The sequence below is a fragment of the Peromyscus maniculatus genome, chromosome 7 (genome assembly GCF_049852395.1).
Source record: "Peromyscus maniculatus bairdii isolate BWxNUB_F1_BW_parent chromosome 7, HU_Pman_BW_mat_3.1, whole genome shotgun sequence".
NCBI lineage: Eukaryota > Metazoa > Chordata > Mammalia > Rodentia > Cricetidae > Peromyscus > Peromyscus maniculatus.
The window spans coordinates 120,021,722-120,044,318 of record NC_134858.1 but is presented as its reverse complement, the minus strand read 5'-3'; the positions used below and the strand labels follow the sequence as shown (position 1 = coordinate 120,044,318).

The following is a 22,597-nucleotide window of genomic DNA, read 5'->3' as shown; positions in this document are numbered from 1 at the left end:
GCACTGTGGGTCACAGGAGGCTCCCCAGGGCTGGCTGGCTACAACCCTGACTCCATGTCCAGTGGGGGATGCTGCCTCAAGGGAATGAGGTAAGGAAGGGAACCCGATGTTCTCCTCTGACCTCTGTGTGTATAAAGAGAGCAGGATGGAGAGGGAGGAGAGGAAGGGAAAGGGATACGAGCCAGCAAGTCTTGACTTCTGGGCATTTCATTCACTTCTTCTCCAGTCACTCTTCTCTCACTCTGGGCTCTAGTCTCGGGGTCTCCATTTCCTGCCACTGTGTGATGTGGACCACTATACTTAGGCTTTGTCTCTTCTGAGAGCTCTGAAGTCCTCAGGTCCAGGCAGTGTCCAACACAGTAAGACCTGGCATCCAGTAGCTTCTCGATAAATATCTCAGACTGTGTTGACTTGCACATAGTTCAGAAGCCAGTGTTTTAAATAAATGACAAATGATGTCCTTGGACAAAACACGAGTCTTAAAATAGACACAGGCAAAAATGGAAACAAGTCATTTGCCTTTCTGAGATCACTAGGGGAAAGAATGTGCTGTGAGGACTTCCACGTGAGCCCTGCAGAGCGACCTCAGGTTCTCGTTCCCCATCAGTAATAAGAAAAGCTCATGAAGTCTACAGTAAGTAAGCCAGGTGGGGATCTAAAGCATCGCCCTTAGTCCTTGTGCTGAAAACCTGCCAATTCATGCTTTGGAACAGCCCCATCTCCTGCTCTGACTTCTTTCCTCTGTGTTTTCTATTCTCCCCAGTGAAGTCTTCAGAGCACATGCATTCCTTCAGCAGTGGTTGTAGCTCTGCAAAGCCTTCCGACTGTGTCTGCCTTTCCCAGTGAACAGCCAGTGTCAGTAGCCACTGATCTCACTGTTTTCTAAACAAAATTTAAAATACGTGTATGTTAGTTTTCCCACCAGATATAGGAAACATGGCCAAGGTGAAAAGCTTTGCTACAATGTGTTTCACTATGGTAAAAAAGAAATTATTCAAGAAAAAGATTTACTGTTAGTGATCATCAATTCAGAGGTAATTTACCTGTGACTATTGGGCTTGAAGCTTCCTAGGAAAGGATCAACCCAGCCATGGGCTCTGTAACCATCAGGAGTGGAGCATGAAGTGAGCACCAGGGGGTCAGAGCCATGCCTTGATGTGTTTTCACACTGCCAAACGCTAGTCCTTGACTTTTCAGTTACCCTCCACACATTACCTCTGCATACTGGATTAAGTAGCTACTATTGAACACTCTTCGTGCATAGGACACACACTTCATTGTTGTTTTGAGAAAGAGTCTCAGTGTACAGTTCAAGCTGCCCCCAGCTCACCATTCCACTGCCTCAGCCTGCCAAGTGCTGTGGTTACAGGCGGGCTCAACACACCCTGTGAAAACACGTTTTTAAACTTGTAATTGCTAAGATTCGAGAGACTTTAAAATGGAATAAGCTATACTAATTTTCCTACTGAGTCACATGGCCTGGGAGTCTCAGAGATATGACAAGAGATTGCCACACATGTAGTGTTGATAGACTGGGGAACAGGGATCCTAGAGGAACCTCTAGGGACTGCACATTTGCTCGTTTCTCTCTCTCCCAAGAATAGAAGGCAGAACACAGGGAATGTTTGAATTCAATAATTATTTGAAATACCGCCTAAGTAAGGGGAAATAATCACACTAATAATGGTTCTAGAAACATAAATGACAATATTGTAATGCAAAATGAAAGTATGAGTAATTAAAATTCATCCCCAAAGATACTCACTTCATCTAGCCCTCTGTGTGTAGGTTCAATGTGTTTCCATGGTCATTGTTCCCTAAGCAGTACTACACCGCTGTTATTTTAGGTAATGGTGGTTCTCTAGGGGAGGATGTGTGGGTCAGATGCTGGGTCATTTGTTCAAGGGCTGTGGTGTCCATGAAGCCAACCCCTCCCTGACACTAAGGGATGACCATGTGTGATGATCAGAGCTTAAACATGAAGTAGATCAGACATTACCTCCATTGTATGACTGGCAAGTGGTAAGAGCAGAAAAGCCCTGTTGAAATGACCCTGACTTACGTTACAAAGTAAGAACATCTCTGGCTGTGCTGTCACCTTTCAAGATGGTCCCCAGTGATCTATGCCTCCCAGCATTCATACCTGTGTGGAGTTCCCATGTCCCTGTGGTTCTCTGTGCCAGAACAATACTGCATCATGATGGCATGTCTCTTCAGAGGCAGGGTTATTAGAACAAAGGCCTCTTACTTTCTGCCCTTGGGAAGTGATAGTTGCCATGTCATAAGGACACTCAGGTAGCCAGCAGAGAGACCTGTGTGACAAGGAACATGGCCTGCTGACAACAGCCCCTGCCCTGAGTATCTCAGATTCTCTGCACCAGAAGTTGGCAACATTTTCTCTGTGAAGAAACCAGATAGAAAATAGTTCCAAATATTTTGTATGCCACGTCATCTCTGTTACAGTATTGAGTTCTACAAACTGTGTGAACAAAAGAGTGGCTACACTTACAGAAGCAGCTTGCAAACTGATGTCTCTGATTATAGTCACCTCCTTCAGCCTCATGCCAGCTTGGAGGACTGCAGTCTGACTCCATGCTCAGAGGCTTTTCAGGAGCTCCAACTGACTGAAGCCCCCCAGCTGCGACCCACCTTAAATGTGAGATAATGATTTGTTAAGCCACTGAATTTTGGAATGATTTGTTATGCACCAGCAATCCAGCAAAAGAGGCTAGCTGGGTGATCCATGACCCAAATGTGGCCATAAGTTAGCTGTTGAAGAAGCTGGACAATGGGCACAGTGAGGGTCTTTCTCTTTGCAATTAAACAGGACTCTTTTGTCTAAAATCAAACACCCCACCCCAGGCCTCTGGCTCTAAGGCCTGTGTTCTTAGCTCCCCTCCCTTCATAATATTCATAAAGATCACGTAAAGGCATACCATCACTGCTGCAGTGTTTGGGATACACAGACCACAGAGACACCACCGAGGTGGGGCAGGCACCCCACCGAGGCATAAATACCAAAAGGCACTGATCACTGGGAACTGTCTTGGAAGTGGACAAGCACAGCCAGAGATGTGTTCCCACTCCGTGAAGTCGAGAGTTTGGACAGGACCGTTGACTGTGTTTTCCCCACCGGTCTGTACCACCCTCGGCCCCCAGCTTCCATCCAGTGGAGGTCTTTGAACTTAGATGCCAGAGCTGCTCTTGAACCACCCGGGGCCGGTCTCTGCCTCTTTATGCCGTGCACTGAGCTAGTCAGAGCTGAGTGTGGAGACCTGCCCACTGCCGAGATTCGCTAATCCTCAAAGTTGACAGTCCAGTCTCTCTCCTGGCAGTGCTTCTAGCAATGCATCTTCATCTTCACAGGCAGGGCCTGGAAGGACAGACCTGTCTCATCCCAACCTTTATTTCTTTCTATGTCATTTTATTTGTTTATTTAGAGACAGGATCTCACTCTGTTGCCCGGGCTCGCCTTGAATTTGCCCTTCCTGCATCAGCCTCCTGAGTGCCGGGATTACAGGTGTAGTAACTAACTTTATAGTGAACTGAAAAAAGGAAATAAAAAAGGAAAGACATGACTGCTCCTGGGACAGTGGAGGAAAGGTTAATTGTGGATGAAGGGAGAGCACAGCCAGAGACAGGGACATCTGGGGGAGTCCAGAGTGAGCTGGACCATGTGAGGAGAGGGGGCCAGGAGCCAAGAACCAAGAGGGGCAGCCTGGGCCAAGAGACTAACCAAGGGCAAAGGGTAGACCAAAAAGGGCCAGCTAACCAAAATGGCTGGATTATATAGGGACAGGCACCCAGAGGAAGGGCAGCCCAGTGGTTTCTAACCCACCTGGGCTAGAAAAGTTTAGTGTAGAAGGTGGGGTATGCCAGCCAGGAGGGCCCATAACAGGTAGAGACTGAAGGACACAGAGAGAACCTGGTGGCCAGTGTTTGCTTTGATATGTTAATGGGCAACTCAGCCATTTGTCCTGGGGTTGAGACCTAACACTGAGCAAATAAAAGTCTGCCTATTAGGTATACAGAATGGGTATTTGAAGAAATCTGTCTTTTGATTTGTTGTATCATCCCACATATCCACCTCCCTGGACTGGCCTGTGAGTGGCTGGTGAGTTGCCCTGTTTAAATGTGGGACCCCAGGTGGAGTAGGAGACTGGGTAGGGGTCACTCTGAAGTAAGATTCAGGTTGTTTCACTGTGACAAGTTTCCTAGACAGTTAGGAGGTGACTGAGACCTCCTAGGGGACAGTGGGGGAGCAAACACAGGAAACCAGACCATTTCCTGTGCTCATTGTTGTTTCCCCATTCTCAGGATGTGACTGACAAAAAGCCATTGTTCCCTGTCATCTGTGAGGTGGCTTTGTCCTGCTTTTTTGCTGGCTCTGGTTTAGAGCCCTCAGGGCAGTGTGCCAGGAAGGTGTTTGCTGATCCTGACCCCAAGCCAGTGTGGGGGAGGGGCAGCTCCTGTTGTGTTATTTGAGAAGTAAGTGGCCTTTGAGTCTGTCCATCCCTCACTCAGGTTCTAGGAGCCTCAGTCCTGCGGGAGATTTTCACTCTTCTGTTTGCGTTGTCTTGGCAGAAGCTGACAGGCATATTTTTAATTTGCAAGTCTGGGTTTCCTGACAGCACAGAGAAAATGAACTGCCACATGTCTGAGAGGCAGCGCCTACCCTGTCTGTTTTCACACGTGGTAAAGATTGTTTTGATTAGAGACAGATTAAATCTAGGTTGGTTTTTTTGGGGGGAGGGGGGAAGACGACATGAGGAAATGGAACCAATGTGTTGACTTTTTTTTTCAAGTATGCACTATACACAACCTTTGCTTTTATTTATTTGTATGTTAATGTATGTGGGTGGCCTTTTCTCCTGGTAACAGCAGGCAAGGTGAAGGTTGACAGAGCCAACCCTGATCCTCCTACTGGGTTCAGCCCACTGTGGATTTGAATGACTGTTCTCAAAAGAAAGCATTCTTTCTCTATGAATGACAATGATATGTGTGCATGCATGTGTGTTCATACATGTGTATGTGTGCCCATGCATGTGTGTTCATGTGTGAGTGCATATGTGAATGTATGTGTGTTCATGTGTGCCTGCATGTGTGTGTAGGTATGTGTGCATACATACATGTGCATGGGCCGGGGATGGAACTGCTACATTGGACTTCTTCACTCTGAGACAGGATCTTGCTAAGTTGCCCACGCTGGTCTCTGACTTGAGATCCTTCCGCCGCAGGAATGAAAGTAGCTGGGTCTAGGTATGCACAGCCTCTCCTGGCCTAACTCACTTTTAAACGTTGCTGTGTTATAGGATCACTGCAGTAAATGCACCCTAGGTGTTGAGAGAAGCGGCAGGAAGTGGAGAGGGGGAGGTGAGCGCCCCGTGCTGCCTTGCGCATGTCTGTGCTGTGGTTTCTGAGTGCAGCCCCTTCCCTCTTACCCTGCTCTTCCCAGTTAGGTTGGAGTCTTGGCCACATTGTTGACAAGTGCACACAAGGCAGGGGAAACGTGTGTGGCTTCTCTCCTGAAAGAATCCACCAGCTATGAATGAGAAGTGAGGCATGCAGGCATATCTGGGGTGGCATGATTCCCCTTGACCTGGTGAGGTGAGCCTCCCCCAAAAGATGAGGTAACTGTTGCTCCCACAGCCCAGTCCTGTTCTCCAGAGAGATCCCAGGCCTAACCGAACGTCAGAATCTGGCAGCCACGGGAAGAAGACCTGCATTCTTTGGCCAAAGGCTTCTGGGAGCGCTCTTAAGCTTGTGAGTCTGAGGACTGGGTCAAATCTGAGAGAGAGACATGTAAACTTTAACAAGTCAAACAGCCTTGGTTTTGGCCAGGTGATCCCTGAAGAATCCCCTTGGCAAGACTCAGCATATGCATTGTGGGGTGGGGTGACCTGGAAGTGGTTACAGGAGGGTCAACTGTGGGAGAAGTCAGCACCATGTAGGTACCATGTTTCCAAAGGTGGGGAAGTAAGTAGTTTGGAATGTTGCGGTAGGATTAGCATTTTGACTTTCTAGGCTGTAAGGACGGACAGGAAGAGGTTTCCAGATTGTGTAAGCCCACCAGTGTCACGCATAGCTGATTCTTGTCAGCCACAAGCTGTGCACAGGACGCAGTTCTCTTTCGCCACTGACTTGTCAGTGTAACAGCATGGCTTCTGTTCTAAACTTGAATCCGTGAAGTGAGGTCCTCAGCATTTTAAACAGGCTCCAGCACGTGGCCACAGTTAGTTTTAACTGACTCCAGTGTTTGCAAGTGTGTTGGATATGGGGAATGAAAGTACCTGCATGCTCTGGCTTTGGATATGTGGTGGCTGTGCCCTGTGCTCTGAGTCAGCATGGACCACAACCGTCCTCAAGACTCAGCCTGAAACAGAGCCCCATGCCACCCCAGGCTGCCCAGGAGCCATGGGAAGGTGGCATGGAGCAGTTTCCAAGAAGATGGGATTTGTTCTGGGGCCCAAGAGCTGTATTTCTGTAATTCTGAATGTGTTCATGCTCTTCATAGAAGCATGTGGGGGGTATCCTGCTTTTATCCTGATGGTGAGGCAAAACCCAAAGACAGGCAAGTAGAGCACTCCAGAGTCAGAGGCAGGAAGATGGCTGCTAGTTCCAGGCTAGCTTGAACTACATAGTGAGTTCCATGTCAGTCCAGGCTGAAGAGTGAGTGCCTGTCTAAAAAGAGGAGAGAGAGGAGAAGGAAGGAAAGGAGGGGAAACGGAGGAGGGGACTTGTATGTAGCAGGAATCTTAACAGGTCTTATTAATAAAATCAAACCTGAAGCCAGGTATTGGGGTGAATGCTTGAAGATTAGAGAAGCAGAACAAGCCGCAGCCACCTCACCTTGCCAGTTCCTCAGCTGATCCTGTTTCCTCAGACTGGATGCCTCTGAGTCCTCATCCCAATGGATCTCAGCTGAACTCCTGCTCAAAAGCCTAAAAGCTTAACAGCTTCTAGTTCCTAGTTTTCATGCCTTATATACCTTTCTGCTTCCTGCCATCACTTCCTGGGATTAAAGGCATGAGTCACCATGCCTGGCTGTTTCCAGTGTGACTTTGAACTCAGAGATCCAGATGGATTTCTGCCTTCGGAATGCTAGGATTAAAGGCATGTGTGCCACCATTTTCTGGCCTCTGTATCTAGTGGCTGTTTGGTCCTCTGACCCCAGATAAGTTTATTAGGGTGCACAATATTTTGGGGAACACCATATCACCACAGGGACTAGGGATACACAGGAAGGAAAAGCCCCTCATTCCAGAACTCAGCCAGGAGTCTGGAACTTTAACAAAGCTGAGGAAATGAGAGTTGACTGTGGAGCCAATCCATTTCTTCTTAAGGAGACATCCACCAAGGACATGAAAAGCACAACGTTTGCAGCCTTGAGTTCCTGTCACCCTTTCTCATCCCAGAACTCAGACAGCATTTCATTTAAAGAAACCCTCCCCATCATCCCTCCCTCCCCATCATCCCTCCCATCCCTCCCCTCCCTCCCTCTCATCCATCCCTCCCTCTCATCCCTCCCTCCCTCTCATCCCCCTTACCCCCCTTCTTCCCTCTGTCCCACCATCCCTTGCTCCTGGTTCACTCCGGTTCCTCCTTAGACTCTTTGTATCTGCGCAGTTAGGGGCTCTGTCTCATGGTCCCCAAGGGAGCCCTGCTAAGGGTGCTGAGGGCAGAGCTGGACTGAGGGCAGAGCTGGGGAGCTGACAGTGGAGCCAGTTCTGGTTCATGGTTTCATTGTATTTTCCTTCTCTTTTCACGTCACACCTTCAGTTAGATATTTCACCTTAACTACCATGCTACCTGAAGTAAATAAAAGAAAGTTGATTTTCTCCAGTTCAAAGAAGTAGACAGCTACCTCTGGCAAAGTGGCTATTGAGAATCGAGCAGTGTCATATGAATGTGTCAGTAATTAGGCAGTGAGAACCATATATTTTAAGCTAAAATTCTAGCTTTGAACAAAAGCCTAGAGATTAAAACGTGCTAAGGAATAATTTGCCAGTTTCTTGTGAACTGAAGGAAAGCCGGGGGTTCATGAAGTCACCACACAGTGGGTTCCTGGAAAGTCGGGGACACTCCCTCCGTCCCTTCAGTGCTGTGACAAGATGCCTTAGTGTGAATAATTTATAAGCAATGCACGTGTGTTGCTTGCAGTTCTGTGGACCAGGAAGCCCAAGGTGAAGGCACTGTCGGACTCTGTCTGGTGAGGCCTTGCTCACAGCTCACGGCTGCTGCGAACTTACCTACTGGAGGGCAGAGGGGCTTGCTCAGGCCTCTGTCTCTGTGCCCCTCCCCCACGTGTGCATTGCTGTGAATTCAGGGCTCCGGCCTTACACGTGCTTGGGAAGCCCTCTGCCACTGTCACTTAGCAGTGTTCCCAACCTGTCACGTCTGTTTTATGAGAATACTGATCTCTTTCATGAAGTTCTAACTCCTGGTGGCTCAGCAACTTCCCCAAGGCCGCACCTTTTTGTATACCACAATGGTGTCTGGGTTCCATCTTGAATGGTGGGACACCGACATTCAGCCCTTGGACTTTGTGGGTGGAGGTGGTCACCATCATATTACCTCTCTGCCCTCCTGTGGACTGTGGGAACTCACCGATCCTTCTAAGTAAGAATGTCAGTCTGTTTCCCTAGGATCCCCCACCCCCACACCCCATGAGCTTGTGCCTCATGGGGTTCACCATGTTTGGAGTTCACCAAGTGGCAAAGTCTCTATCCTGAAAACCCAGAAATAGCTTGCCAGAAGATCCAAGCAACACATTGGGAGCTTGGGTTTGTTTACAGTTAGAACACATTAGATCAGTTTGCAACTAAACATTATGGTACAGATCTTAACCATTTTTTAAAGTCTTCATTTATTTAAAACAATAAGAAATTTTGGAGCTAATGTTTCCTTCACTCTCTGATGTGTTTGCTGCATTAAGGGTGTACGACTGGGTGTGGCCATGCAGGCTTCCAACACTCAGAAGCCTGAGGCAGGGGAATCACAAGTATGAGGCCAGCCAGGGCCTCGCCTCAAAAAACAAAACCAAGAAGATAGGGGACAGAGCCATGGAAGAGAGGCTGATACTTGAAAGGACCAGCCAGTCTCAGTCCAGCTTTTAAACCCTTGCTCCACTAGCAACAGGCTTGATACTAGAGATGCATACCTGGGTTCACTTTCCTTCCAAGAGACAAGCAGGCAGGCAGGCTAAGCCACCGTGAAAGACGTCTGAGGAGAGCAGAGCCTCTGGGTAGGATGGACCGTGACTCCGCTCCTTCAGCAGCATCTGCAGCCTTGACTGTGGCTCCATCAGTGGACCTATACCACCTCACTTCTCCCTTCTGCAGGCCAGTGTTCCTCAGGAGAAACCTTTGGTTTAAGAAGATCTCTCACAGCTGCTGGTTTCTTTCCAGAATCACTATCCTCAACTATTCCTCCATAAACCACTCTGTTTTAAAAGGGGAAATGTATGAAAACATAAATCCATTAAGAATATTAAAAAACAGGACTAGAAAGATGCCTCAGGGGTTAGGAGCACTGGCTGCTCTTCCAGAGAACCTGGGTTCAATTCCCAGCGCCCACATGGCAGCTCACAGCTGTCTGTAACTCCCATTCCAGGAGATCTGACACCTTCACACCAATGCATATAAAACAAAGTTTTATATATATGTGTGTGTGTGTGTGTGTGTGTGTGTGTGTGTGTGTGTGTGTGTGTGTAAAGAATGTTGAAAAACAAAAGTACTATCAGCTAACCACCTGAATACCGAAAAGTTTCTATGAAATGGAAAGCAGCATAAGGGCTGATAGGAACCAGAGCTGAGGGAGTGGGCCTGAGCTGCTGGGGGGGGGGGGGGGGCTTCCAGGCAGCGCTCACAGGAGCAGGGAGCACCAGGAGCTCACCTCATATGCAGATGAAGGTTTTTGTTTGCACCAATCACAGTCCTTGCCTTTTAGCACCCATGACAGAAGTGCCTCTGTAGGCCACCAAGGGAAGTGCTCCTACTTTGGCCCCAGGTAGAAATGGTTGCAGAGTCACCTAGATCTCATTGTGACCCCCATGTGTCTAGTGCACACTAAGGCAGCCCTGGCTGGGACTGTGCTTCCAGTAGCTGCTGTATTCAGTTGTAGTCATCAAGGCACTGTGTAATGTTCAAGATGGCTGCTGCTGACACAGACTTTTGACTGACAGTCCTTTTGTTCAAGGGTTAGAGCAGCAAGGAAGAGGCCAGTGGTTCTCATTAGAGTCAAAATACCCCAGCCTCTGATACTTACTTACAGGAGAATGAATATCAGAAGTACTTAAATAATTTAAAGATCTTGTCATTAACTTGAGAAATTGAGCTTTCCACCTGCCCAGTGCTCCAGAGACAAGTGGGCACCCTTAATCTATTGGAACCCAGGGTTGCCACTTGAGGAGTCAGGGAGGCCAGGGCTGTAGAGGATCCCAGGACAGACAGAACCAGGAAAGAATTGGGTGTACAGAAAGCCCCGGAAGTCCGCCAAGACAGTTCCATGTCCAGCAGGGCATGTGCAAACTGACCAGCGAAAGAACCGTCAGTAGAGGGGACTAAGCCTGGTGTGCAGGGCTAGACAATGCTCTTCTGTAGCATATAGAAAAGTCAGAACTCATGGGGAGCTGGGAGGACACTCAGGAAAGCCTGCCTGTCAGTAGGGAATAACTCCTAGCTGAGCCCTCCTGTGGACCCACCTAACAAACCACATCCCAGAACAACACAAAAATTTACATGAATATAGACATACACACACACACACTTGTGAGGAGAACTGGTTATCAGTTTGAACTGACCTGAAGCTGAAGCACATGACAGAATTAGTCAGCAAGGATGCTAATGGAGTCATTAAAGCTGTATTCCATCTGTTATAACAGTTACACAAAGACATGAATGATTAAACATGTGGGGCTGGTTTCTAAAGATTAAAGCCTCAGATCAGAAAACATAGTAAATAGGATTAACAGGGGACAAGATGGTAGACTGGGAAAAAAATTAGTAAATTTAAGGACACATCAATAAACATAAAATGAAGCCAAGAGAGAGGACAAAATTTTAGAAATGTATAGTACATCACTGAACTGTGGGATGTCCAGCAACAGGAACTTTCTCAACCTGATGAAGGACGTCATCGATGGTGAATCTATAAACGATCTTATTAAGGAGTGGGTGACTGCTGGACCTCGCTGTGAGGATCAACAGGAGGGAAGTCAATATTGTACTGAAGTCAAGCTAAGAAATGAAGAGGAAAAAGACACAGGATATCTACACAAAGAAGCACAGGTTCTTGTTCACAGATGGCTGACCGTGTGTGTGTGTGTGTGTGTGTGTGTGTGTGTGTGTGTGTGTGTGTGTGTGTGTAAGCTAAGCCTGCAGGAGAGCACCAGGAGCCTGGAATATGACTGCCCATTCATGACAGGTTGTGCTTATGTCCCTTCATAGAACAGCAGGGTCCTCCTGTGACGGATACTGGAAAAAATACTGTCTTATCACGAGGATTTTGGCAGCCCCTGACCTGTTTTTGTAGAAGCTGATAAGCCTGATTCTAAAACTGACATGGAAAATAAAGGACCTGAAACTAGCCAAACTCTGAAAGAGAGGAACACAACTGGAGGCTAATGCTAATGTCTTCAGAGTGTAGTAGAGTCACAGTGAAGACAGTCTGGGAGCAGAGGCAGGGCAGAGCAGAAGCGACCGCCCATGCCCAGTGCTGCATTTGGCCTTGTACAAAGACTTGCAGGTGAGCAGGGTGATGGTGGCAGTAGATGCCTCTGGAAGGACTGGATGTCAACAGACAGGAAATCAATATAGACCCACATTTGATCCCCAAGGGGATCATGACCTGAGTGCAAGTCCTAGAGGAAAGAAGGCCAAATCTTTGAGACCTTGTAGCAGACAGGATTCCATAGAATTCCTAAACTAAGAACAGATATCAGTCATGAGGGTACTTCAGATCTTGTCTGTGTGCAGAAGAAGCCACAAGCAAAGGAAGGGATCCTGGCACTGGGGAGGTAGAGGCAGGAAGAGCAAAGGTTTGAAGCCAGTCTGGGCTGCGTAGTAAGATCCTGTTGGAAAGAGAGAGAGAGAGAAAGAGAAGGAAGGGAAAAGTGGAGGGAGACAGAAGAATATGCAGGAATCTGCCTGGGTCGCCCACCCCCTGGAGGTCGGTGCCCCTGCCCTGGCATTCTGTGCATTCTACTGTGTGCCACATTGGTGGGAATGGAAGCCTGTCAAGACTGTCCCCACAGATTTCAGTTTAGTGAAATCCACAGAGGAAAGCCAGAAACCACAGATAGCAAGAGAGCTCCGAGGAACAGCCCTTCCTGAACAGAATCTGTGGCATGGGAAGCATCTTGAGGCCTCTGGAGAGAAAGAGAGGCTTGACCTGACCTTAGATAGGTTCGTGTTTGTTCACGGTGAAGGAACATTTTGTTACGTGTGTGTGTGTGTGTGTGTGTGTGTGTGTGTGTGTGTGTGTGTGTGTGTGTCTCCATGTCCAAAATGCCTACAGAGGAAGTTGGGATGTGGCCCCTTCTAGGAGTGGAAACGGCTTCTGTAGTTCATGGGAAAGCTAGGACGTGCGGTCTTTCAGCAGAAAACTACCAAGGTGGGAAATTCAGGGGATGTTGGTTGGTTATTATTCCCCTTAAGTTCTAGCCAATCTTGGTAGAAGGGGGTGCACAGCCTCTAACTGTTTTGAGAAGATTATGTATCCCTTTGCAAGATGGAAAAAGTTCAGAGAGGAAGCCAGGAAAATAAACATCCAGAAGAGGCTAAGGGTCAAGAGGCCAGGAGAAAAGAATTCTACAGAGGGAGAGAAAACTCCAGAGCTGCTGTGAGGGAAGCTGCTGGCTCTGTAAGGGGAGGCTGAGCACTAAGAGAGAGGCCTCCTGCAGGAGGAAGCCTGGGGACGGCCATCAGGTGCCTGTCTGAGGACCAGGACAAAAGGCCTCCAGGAAAGGCCCATTGGGAAGCCAGTTGGCTCCGGGACAGGGATTTCCAGAGTTGACAGCTAGTCTGCCAGTTTACCTAACCACCCTGTGGTCGAAAGTTTGTGTCTGGCTCCAGCCCCTGGGAACTCCTATTCTGCTTATGAGGCTGCGTGGAGAGGGGAGGGTGGAGAGGGGAGGGTGGAGAAGGGAGGGTGGAGTCAGGAGGGTCAAGAAGGTGGAGAGGGGAGGGTGGAGTGGGGAGAGAGGAGGGTGGAGAGGGGAGGGTCGAGTGGGGAGGGTGGAGAGGGGAGGGGGGAGGGGGAGGTGCTGAGCCAGGTTTCATCTCCCTGCAGTGGAAGCAGAGATGGGGGAAGAGCTGCAGCCTGTGGAGCCGCCAAGGGCCAGGGAAAGTATCTCAGAGCCCCCAGGACAGGCTTGTTAAAATCGGCAATGTGACTGAGGACTTTCAAGGACAGCACAGAGCCAGACAGGCCTTCCCAGTCCATGGAATTGTGCCCACTGGCTCAGTGGAGAGGGTACCCAGTGATTTCCAGAAGAATGAGATGTTTTAGGGCTTTGACAGCCTGGAATAGCCCTGGGTGATTTCCATATGAAGAGTCAAAATCATTAAGTGAACATGACTGGAAAGAAGTCCACACACCAACCCTTCCCGAGGTTGGGAAGCAGATGAGCAATGCTGTTTGAGGCCTAGGAAGGCCTTTCCTGTTCTCACATCCAGCCGTCCTTGGCACGCTTGTTTCATCATGGTATCACGGTGGCTTCCACTGCTGCAGGCACCACGTACTTATGCCCATCTCCAAAGACAGGAGAGGTAACCTGGCAGACCCACACTTAACCATCATCCAGGATCCAGTGACTGGGGAGACTGGGAAGGCACCTGACAGTGTGACTTAGAGTGTGAAATGTGGGCTCTTACCTCCAGGGGGCAAGCAGCAGGAGCAGCAATCTTGTTCTGAGAGGCACACAAGGCTAATCAGAAGTTGTGGGTGTCAGGAAAATGTGCACACAGTGGGAAAAACCTGAAACTGAAGACAGAATGTTGGGGCGTACCCAGCAGGAACCGGGGAACTGGAGACTTTGGAATGCCGGTGCGTGCACCGTGAAGTGCAGGGAGATTTCCTCACAGGCTCCAATATGAAGTTCTGGGTGTCAGAAGAAATAGTGCACCCCATGGGAGAAGCCTGCAGGTGGAATGCCGGTGCGTGCTGAGTAAAGGAAGAGCTGGCAGTCTCCAGAAGGAGCCAGAACAGAACAGGTCACAACCAGTCAGGACCAAACATCTCGTATTTCATTTTAATTTTTTCATCAGTCACAGAAGTTAAGTGAAATGAAGGGATGTGAGGAAGAGGGAGGGAGGGAGGGAGTCTGAGCAGAGCAGACCTGTGCACAGTGGGTCTTGGCTGCAGGTTGACCAGAGTCAAAAGTGAGGTTGCATTGGGGACAAGGGAGGCCTGGCGAGCCAGCTGGGTCCTCTCCCACCTGAATCATGGCTTCCTCACCATTTCTACACAACTCACTGTTTAGAAACCCTCTCCCGGCTGCACTGACATACTCCTTCACTTGTTTGTGTGCTTGCTTTTTTCCTTCCTTCCTTCCTCCTTTCCTCCTTTTTTTTCCCCCTTTGGTTTTTTTCTGGTAGGGATTTCTCTGCATAGCCCTGGCTGACTCTGTAGACCAGGCTGGCCTCAAACTCTGAGATCAGCCTGTCTCAGGCTACTCCAGGCTGCCTGGTTGAGCTGAGCTGAGCCCCACCCTGTGTTCCCATTGAGTTCTTGGGCCCAGGCTCTCAGCCTGACTGTGCTGCTGGAATCCAGACTCCACACTGAGTGACTTGGGGACCCTGGTGTGTTCACAGAGCAGGGTGTAAGGAGGAGCTACTTAGTGCCCTTGAGTTGGCCGGTCTAAAGACTGAGTAGAGAATGTTCCAACTCTGGGAATCCTGTTAAAGTGGAGATTCTGATTCAGGGTCTGGATGAACTCTGCATCCTGCCATGTGTCAGGTTCCCAGGCGATAGTGAGGCCCTGGGCCTTGGAGCACACCTGGTAAGATGAGGACCTGGATGGTGGATGCGTCCAGACCTGCATTTCTCCACTGAGGCATTCAGAAGAGGTGGGCCTGCTCTGAGACAGAGGCCAAACACTGTCCCTCTAAAGCAGAGGAAACAATGATGGTATCCACCTCATGGAGCTAGGAGAGGAGGGGTCAGTAGTCTCGAAGAGAGCTGAGTACAATCAGTGGGAGCTGCTCTCTGGGACCACTAGCCAGGAGCTCAGGGGACATATGGCAGAATAATGAATACCTTTCTTAACATGTTGACCAGAACCAGCTTTGGTGGTTATGGTGGTCCTACTTTGGAGAGTACCCCCTTAACTGGAAATGCTGGAGGATATACGCTGCAGGAAGGCCAGTGGAAGACAGGTGCCAAGTCCCTCCCACTGTACCTTTCTATGGAAGGGACTTTGTTTGACAGATGCTTAGGGACAAGGTCCTGAGCAGGGCTCTTCTTGTTTGGTATCCTTCACTCAGCAGCTTTCTGGGAAGCACCATGGTGTAGGCACCCAGGGTAGAAAAGGGGATACTGGGCACTGGTAGAGACCAAAAAGGAGGCCATCAGATCCCTCCACGGTAGCTGCAAGGAACAGAAGGTGGCCAGCATGGCTGGAGGGGGAAACTAGGATAGGGTTGGCCTGAGATTAACACAGACCAGCCTTGCATAGGCTGCTGTCAATCCCGGAAGTCCAAGTTGTAGATATCCATATGGTATGAGCATCAGTGCTGGCCAAGGCCATGGGCACAGGTGGTCTCAGCATCTAGAGCTGCTGCTGACAGGAGCCCTAACTGTCTGCAGCTGTTGACATGGGAACTCGTTCAGATGGAGCCATACTAGACATCCAGGCTCTCAGTCGTATTATACAAGCTGTAGGTATTTACTAGAACATTCCATCATTAGAGTTCTGATGGAGACAAGTGAAGCCTAGAATAGGCTTTTGAGAGATGCCATTTTCTGAGGGCCTACTGGAGGAGTGTGAGCCTGCAAGACAAGCCAAACAGCCCAGGCAGAAAGAATTTCAAGGAGATGGACAGGTTTGGTGGCACATAGCTGAAACCCCAGCACTCAGGAGGTAGAGGCAGGGGGATCTTGAGTTTGAGGCCAGCCTGGGGTGGAGGATGCCAAGTGCTGTAACCTAAGATGGTCAAGAAAGACCCTTGTTTGTGCTAGTGTGGTCATGGAGGGTGGGTTACCTTATGGGGAGCCATTTCACGGAAGTGAGATAAGCCAGGAGCTTGTCTGAAAAGGCTTTGGGAACTAGAGAGAAGAAAGAAGCACAAGTGGACAGAAGTGCGCATCTGCCTGTGGTGTGGACAGAAGTGCGCATCTGCCTGTGGTGTGGACAGAAGTGCGTATCTGCGTGTGGTGTGGACAGAAGTGCGTATCTGCGTGTGGTGTGGACAGAAGTGCGCATCTGCCTGTGGTGGGAAGAAAGGACAGGCAGGAGAGGGCAAGGACTTAGGACACAGATCGGTGTCTCGGAACCCACCATGATCTTATCCCGCTTTCTTTTGGTTAAAAATGAGTGGCTTGGTCTAGCTCACAGTGCAGGATAGGAAGCTCCACAAAAGGCTTGAACTCCAGGGCAGGGTCGTGATGGTCGTGAGAATCATGAGGGATGCCTGACCCATGTCCTAAAACCTAGCTGTTGAGACCAATCAGTCCTCAGGGGTTCCTGTTTGTTGCAGCCAGTTCACTGGGAGAACTTTGTTTAGGGGCTCACAGTCTTCCTGGGTCCTTCTTCTGACTTTAGGGATATTGGTCTGGAATTTGTGTGTGTGTGTTTTTGTCTGTTTAGTTAGTTTGGTGTGGTTTATTTATTTTTTATTTTTTATTTTTTTTGAGGCAGGGTCATGCTATGTAGTCCAGGCTGGCCTTGAACTCTCCATCCTTGTGCCTCGGTTTCCCTAGTGCTTGGGGTATGGGTGTGTGCCACCACACCCAGCTTCACTTTTGTTTTGTTGTTTTGCACTTCCTAGATTCTGACAATTTGATACAGTTTGGAAAGTGTAATACTATAGGAAACCAATCATTACTTCACTGTTAAGAATCACTAAGTGGAAATTTTCTTCGTGACTATAAGAAAAAGTCTTGTTTTTAGGACCCTACACTGACTCATGTAGGGGTGAAAGGTGGTGATTCACATACTCAGCTGGTTTGGAAAATGCCATGTCATGAGGCATACGCAGCTGGCACATCCGTGTGTGGAGGTCTGGGATCTTTGCGCCATGTTGCAGTTTGAAACAATACCACATTTTAAGTTGTGAAAATACATTCTTTAACTCTTTGGAAGACCTACTTAAAAGAGAATTATGGGTTACTTGTTGTACAGACAGTGCTCAGATGATCCCTCGGGTTTGGGACTCTGTAGAGAGGGGACACTTCATCCTGGGTGGGGCATCGGCAGTTGCCCATTGCACTTTGACTTCTTAGTGTAAAAAACTGTCCCCTGAGATCATGTGAATTCCCAGTCACCACCCTGTCCCTCCTCCAGCTGAAGCACTGGTCTCTAGGAAGTGGGAAACGGGTAAATGAAAGAAGCAAGCTTGCTCAGCAACCTGTGGAAGAAGGGGGCGTCCCTGGGCCCTCGTGAAGAGCAGAGGCGGCTGTTCTCGTGGCACACTGCCGACAGGGCCTCTTCGGTCTGCTTTTGGCTCTCTCCCAATGCTGGACTATGGTTCAGGTGTGAGAAGAAGGCCAGCAACTAGGTGGCAGGCACCCTGTCACCTTATACACCAGGACTGAGGACACAGAGCATGGCCTGTGAGAGCAGAGTAGAGTGTGCAGAGCCCCAGCTCAAGGACTGTTCTCAGAGTTGGGGTCCATGGCTTCTGCACAGACAAAGAACTCAGGGAGGCCCAGAGTGCTACTGGTGTTCCCAGGAGAAGATCGAGAAAGCAGGAGGTGTCCCAAAGGGGCCTGCACATGGCCCTGCCCTGAGTTTCCCCAGCTGGAGGGCAGAGAGGGTGGCCATAATAGTAATGGGAGAGGAGACCTAAGAGGAAGTTGGAGTCCATTCTCGCAGTGTCCATGTGGTAGCTGTGTGTATGAAGGAGTCTTCAGCACCCCACCTCACCCCCGGGCGATAAGTCCTCATAGCTCCTGTTAAAATACCATGGTGGGTCTGTGAGATGAGACCCATCCCTGGAAGACAAACCCCAGAGACTTCTGCTGAAGTGTGTGTGTGTGTGGGGGGGGGTTCCATGCACACCCCTATTAGATGGATAAGCTCATCTATCTGAAAAGCAAGGTGGAGCAAGAGCTAGGACCTGGACGTTGTGGCTTGTGACTCTCGGCAGCAGTGGCCCTGGCATAACCCAGAGTGCCACTGTAGTCTCTTGGCCAAAGAGCAGATCAAAAACAGCACTCTTCTCGTGGTTCAGCTGCCATTCTAGAATGTTCCAGCTTTACAAAGCATGGGATGGAAACAGAAAAGGAAGCTACTGCTACAGACTTCAGTTCAGGGGCATCTCTCCCCTTAGAAGCAGTGAGAAGAAGCCAGTGAAGTTGGCATCAGGAGTTTTGGAAATAGTCAAATAGACTCCATCTCACCCACTCAGGACAGCTGTCCTCAAAAAAACAAACAAATGATGGCCAGGGTTGGGGTGTGTGTGTCCTTCGTACCCTAGAGGGAATGTACAGTAGTGTAACTACTAGGAAATCAGGGTTAAGGTTCCTTAAAAGACTGAAAACAGATATCACTCCCGAGCATAGACCTCAAGAAATCAGTCAATACACAGGGGACACACATGCACAGCCTCATATATACAGTCAAGGAATGGGACCTGCTCAGGAGCCATCAGCATAGAAACAGATAGAAAGTGTCACACACACACACACACACACACACACACACACACACACACACACACACACACGGGTGGAGGGGGAAGGAGAGAGAAAGAGAGAAGGGGAGAGCCATAAAAATGAATGAAGTTGTCATTTACAGGACAGTGGGTGGAATTAAAAGTCATTTAGCAAAACAAGCCAGACACAGACAGATGCACATTTTCCTCCTAAGTGGAATCCAGCTTTCAGAAAAGCAGGAAGATAGAAGTGTTACTGAGGGGCTGCTGTCTGGAGCAGGCAGTTTGGAGTCTTGGGGGTCTTCAAAGAACTGAAGACGGTAGTGGTTCAGCTGAGATGGCTGCAGTGCGCTCTGCTCCTTAAGGGTCGCCGCGCTCAAGAGTTACTGTCGGCTAAAGGTGTATGTAGATGGTTCTTTTTTGATTGACAGCTTTGGATTATTCAAGCTTTTGTTCAGTGAGCATGTTTTTTTCCATAATGCATCTGATCCTAATCATATGCACATCCAATTGTGCACAGGCATAAGACGCTAAATTGGGGGGTGGGCTTTCCCTAAACGTGTACTCAGAGGACACAGATCGTCTGATGGCACAGACACCCCAGGTCAATTCAGGCTCAATCCCCCATACATGCTCACCTCTCTTATGCCCCAGTAGGATTCTCAGAACATGTTTGAGTGAAAATTGACCACAAAAGGGCTCTTACTGAAGTTGCTAGGAAAGGGAAAGGATTCCATTGTTGGAGGAGGGTGTGCACACAGCCCAGTACAGATGAGGGCCCAGCCGAGAGGAGCCGCAGGTTGCCAAGCTTCTCCTAGGCTCACCCCCTCAGAAGGGGAAGACCAGCATAAGAGGGCCGAGAGGTAAGTGAAGGGGCTGGATGTGATCAAAGCACATCGCATCATGTGTGAGAAAGTTAGAGTGGAAGCCATGGTTTAAGTAGATGATGGACACTAGAAGTGTATCTGGGACTAGATTCTCACTCCGGTGACTTCAGAGGCCTTGTGAATCATGCCTGGCACTGCTCTTCCTATGGTTTAGCCCTAGCTCCCAATCATTCTGAATTTATAATACTTTCTTAGTCATATACCACAATTGGATGATCCTGGCATCACCTATGTTCACTGTGCATAAGGAATAGCCCAGCCTCCTGTTTCTCTCTGGTGGGCAAAGGTGGTGTGTGATGTCTCATCTAGAATACTGAACTAGCTGCCACTGTGTTACCTATTTGAGAAGGAATCATAGGAGCCTTTAGGATCTGCTCAGAATCCCAGACAGCTGCCCCTCCTCCAGATCAGTCAAATCAGGACTGAGGTGAGCACTGAGCGACTGTCAGCTGAGATCCCAGGCTAGCGGCCTCCTCCTGGGAAGCCTTGGCAGAGCCAGATGTTATGGCTCAACTAAGCAAACCACCTCAAGGACCTCCTTCAGAGTATACTGTTCACCTAAGTCCCTGGAGACCAGGTGCCCAGCTCCATCTAGTCACGGGGCTCTGTGCTCTAAGGGATGGAGGTCCAGGAGGCCGTCGGCGTGGTTCTCTCCTCTAACAACACTGAGCTTTGACCTGTCAGCCTAGGGTTGCTCAGATTCCTTCAGAATGGGATTGTTGGGAACCAGGTGTTAGGGTGCTGAGCAGTTTTAAGCTGGGCAATAGCTGTGACAAGAAGCAAATTTCCAAGTGCTCTAACAGAGGTCCTGGAGTTCTAGTGTGGGCTTAGCTAGGGTTTGGGGGCCCAAAGGAGCTGTCTGAGATCGGCAGGGTCCACCGTAGCTGTCCAGGTCGCGGGGAAATATCGGCAGTCTCAGAAGACCTTTCTATAGTTCCTCACAGGGAGAGGGGGACCCAGCAACACATCTCCCCCAGGCTAAGCTTAGGTACAGGAAGCTACCTACACTTCAAAGGACCATTTGGAGCATGAGTGTTTGAATGAGTCACAAGTTTAAAAAAAAAATTCCATTCTTTCTTCACTCTATTGCTATTTTATAGGGAAAGGTCAACTCTATTATCTTATGCTGCCTGACGTTTATGCAGGATTTAATTTCAGGGTCTCCAAAGAGTCCTTTTGATGTCTACAGAGGTGACTTTGCTCCCATACTCCCCACATACCCTGGGCCAGAGTTGCTACAGATAAACTGAAGAGCTGAAGAGTAACCTTGAGATGCCCTTTAGCTAGGGCCCAACTCAATCAGGGATCTCCAGTGAGGGTGACCTAATCCTGAGGGACCAGCCACAGAGGGAGGCACAGGGGTGACATTGGCTTAGCTAGCTGAGCCACCAGGATCCATTGCTCATGGCCCTGCTCTGGGGCAAGTAAAGGCCAGACTGTCTGTGAAACCTGACCACCCTCACACCAGAGAGCATGGCCCTGAGACCTCAGACACCACTGGTCCCTTAGGACAGTCCTGAGCCAGACAGGCTGTAGGGGAACCCAGTCTGCCTGTTCTGCGCTGACCTTGGGCCCGAGAGAGCGACTGTGGTCGCTGGGTCACCCCCATGGGTACAGCGATGACAGGGTCAAATGGGGACAAGGGTCTCTTAGGGTGTGTCATCCAGGGAAGAAATCCCATTGCCTTGGGCTGAATCCCAGCAGGGGCTCCTTCCAGGAGAGCGGTGGACTCCTGTGTGTCCTGCTACTGTGTGTCAGTCATCTGCACCATGAGGGTCCTGGTGTAGCCACAGATACACAAGGAACAGCTTGCACCTTATAGGAGCCCTGGAGGCTGCCCAGTTCTCTCCCTGCCTGAAATGCCAGGGTTTGTTTAGATTCAACTGCTCTACTCCAGATTAACACAATCTTCCATTTCTTGTGGTTACTTGTCAACCAGGAAATAGATGCTTTCCACCTATCCATTCACTCTTTCGGTCAGGTCATAAAGACATTTTAGACGTTCATGGTTATTTGGTGACACCAGCTGGTAGGGTCATGGTGAACTCTACTGTAGGGTGAACTCGGGCTGTGGTGTTGGTCTCCCTGACTGGGGCATTTCACATCAGCAGCCAACAGGCTTGGTGGGCTGTGAGAAGCTGGATGCTGATGATGGAAAAGGTGACAGACCAAGGTCTCACATAGGAGAAGGCACACAAAATGTTGTGATTTGTGGACTAATTCAAACCAGCTGTGTCACTCTTCTGGGGACACGCCATAACTGTGAGGCTCTGGGCAGGGATGGCCCTAAGCCAGCCCTAATCCTGTGTCTAACCAGTGCCCAGGCCCTTGCACAAAACATATGCCCTGAACCCAACTCTACCTGCCTCTCCCCCATCAAAAACTACTCTGTTAGCTGGGCAGTGGTGGCGCACACCTTTAATCCCAGCACTCAGGAGGCAGAAGCATGCAGATCTCTGTGAGTTCGAGGCCAGCCTGGACTACAGATTGAGTTCCAGGACAGGCTCCAGAGTTACACAGAGAAACCCTGTCTCAACCCCCACCCCCCAAAAGAATTTGTGTCCCTGTGGATGCAGAACAGTTCTGGGGCGTCATGTGGAAGAAGATAGACCAGGCTAGAGGAACAAGAAGCCTCAGAGAAACGCACACGCCACAGATCTGTCAGAGCAGGCACAGAGTCTTGTTCATGGCCTTGAGAGGCCCTTCTGCCTGTGACATGCAGGTCCAGGGGGACAGCCTAGTACAAGCAGGCCAGCCCTGTTTATACTTGAAGAGTTTTGGTTTTCATAGGTAGATGGCTGTTATCAGCACCCTCTGCTGTAAGCCACATTCCAGTGTTCACTGATTAGCAAGTTGGGCAGAGCAGAACAGGCCATGCTCTCCAGTGCTGTAGCA

The 22,597-nt window shown here is 49.3% G+C and overlaps 1 protein-coding gene across 2 annotated transcripts in view; it reads left to right on the top strand.

Annotated features, from left to right (window-relative positions):
• Ano10 (anoctamin 10) overlaps nucleotides 1-22,597 on the top strand; it is a 119,162-nt gene that overhangs the window by 95,548 nt on the left and 1,017 nt on the right. The window lies entirely within an intron of this gene.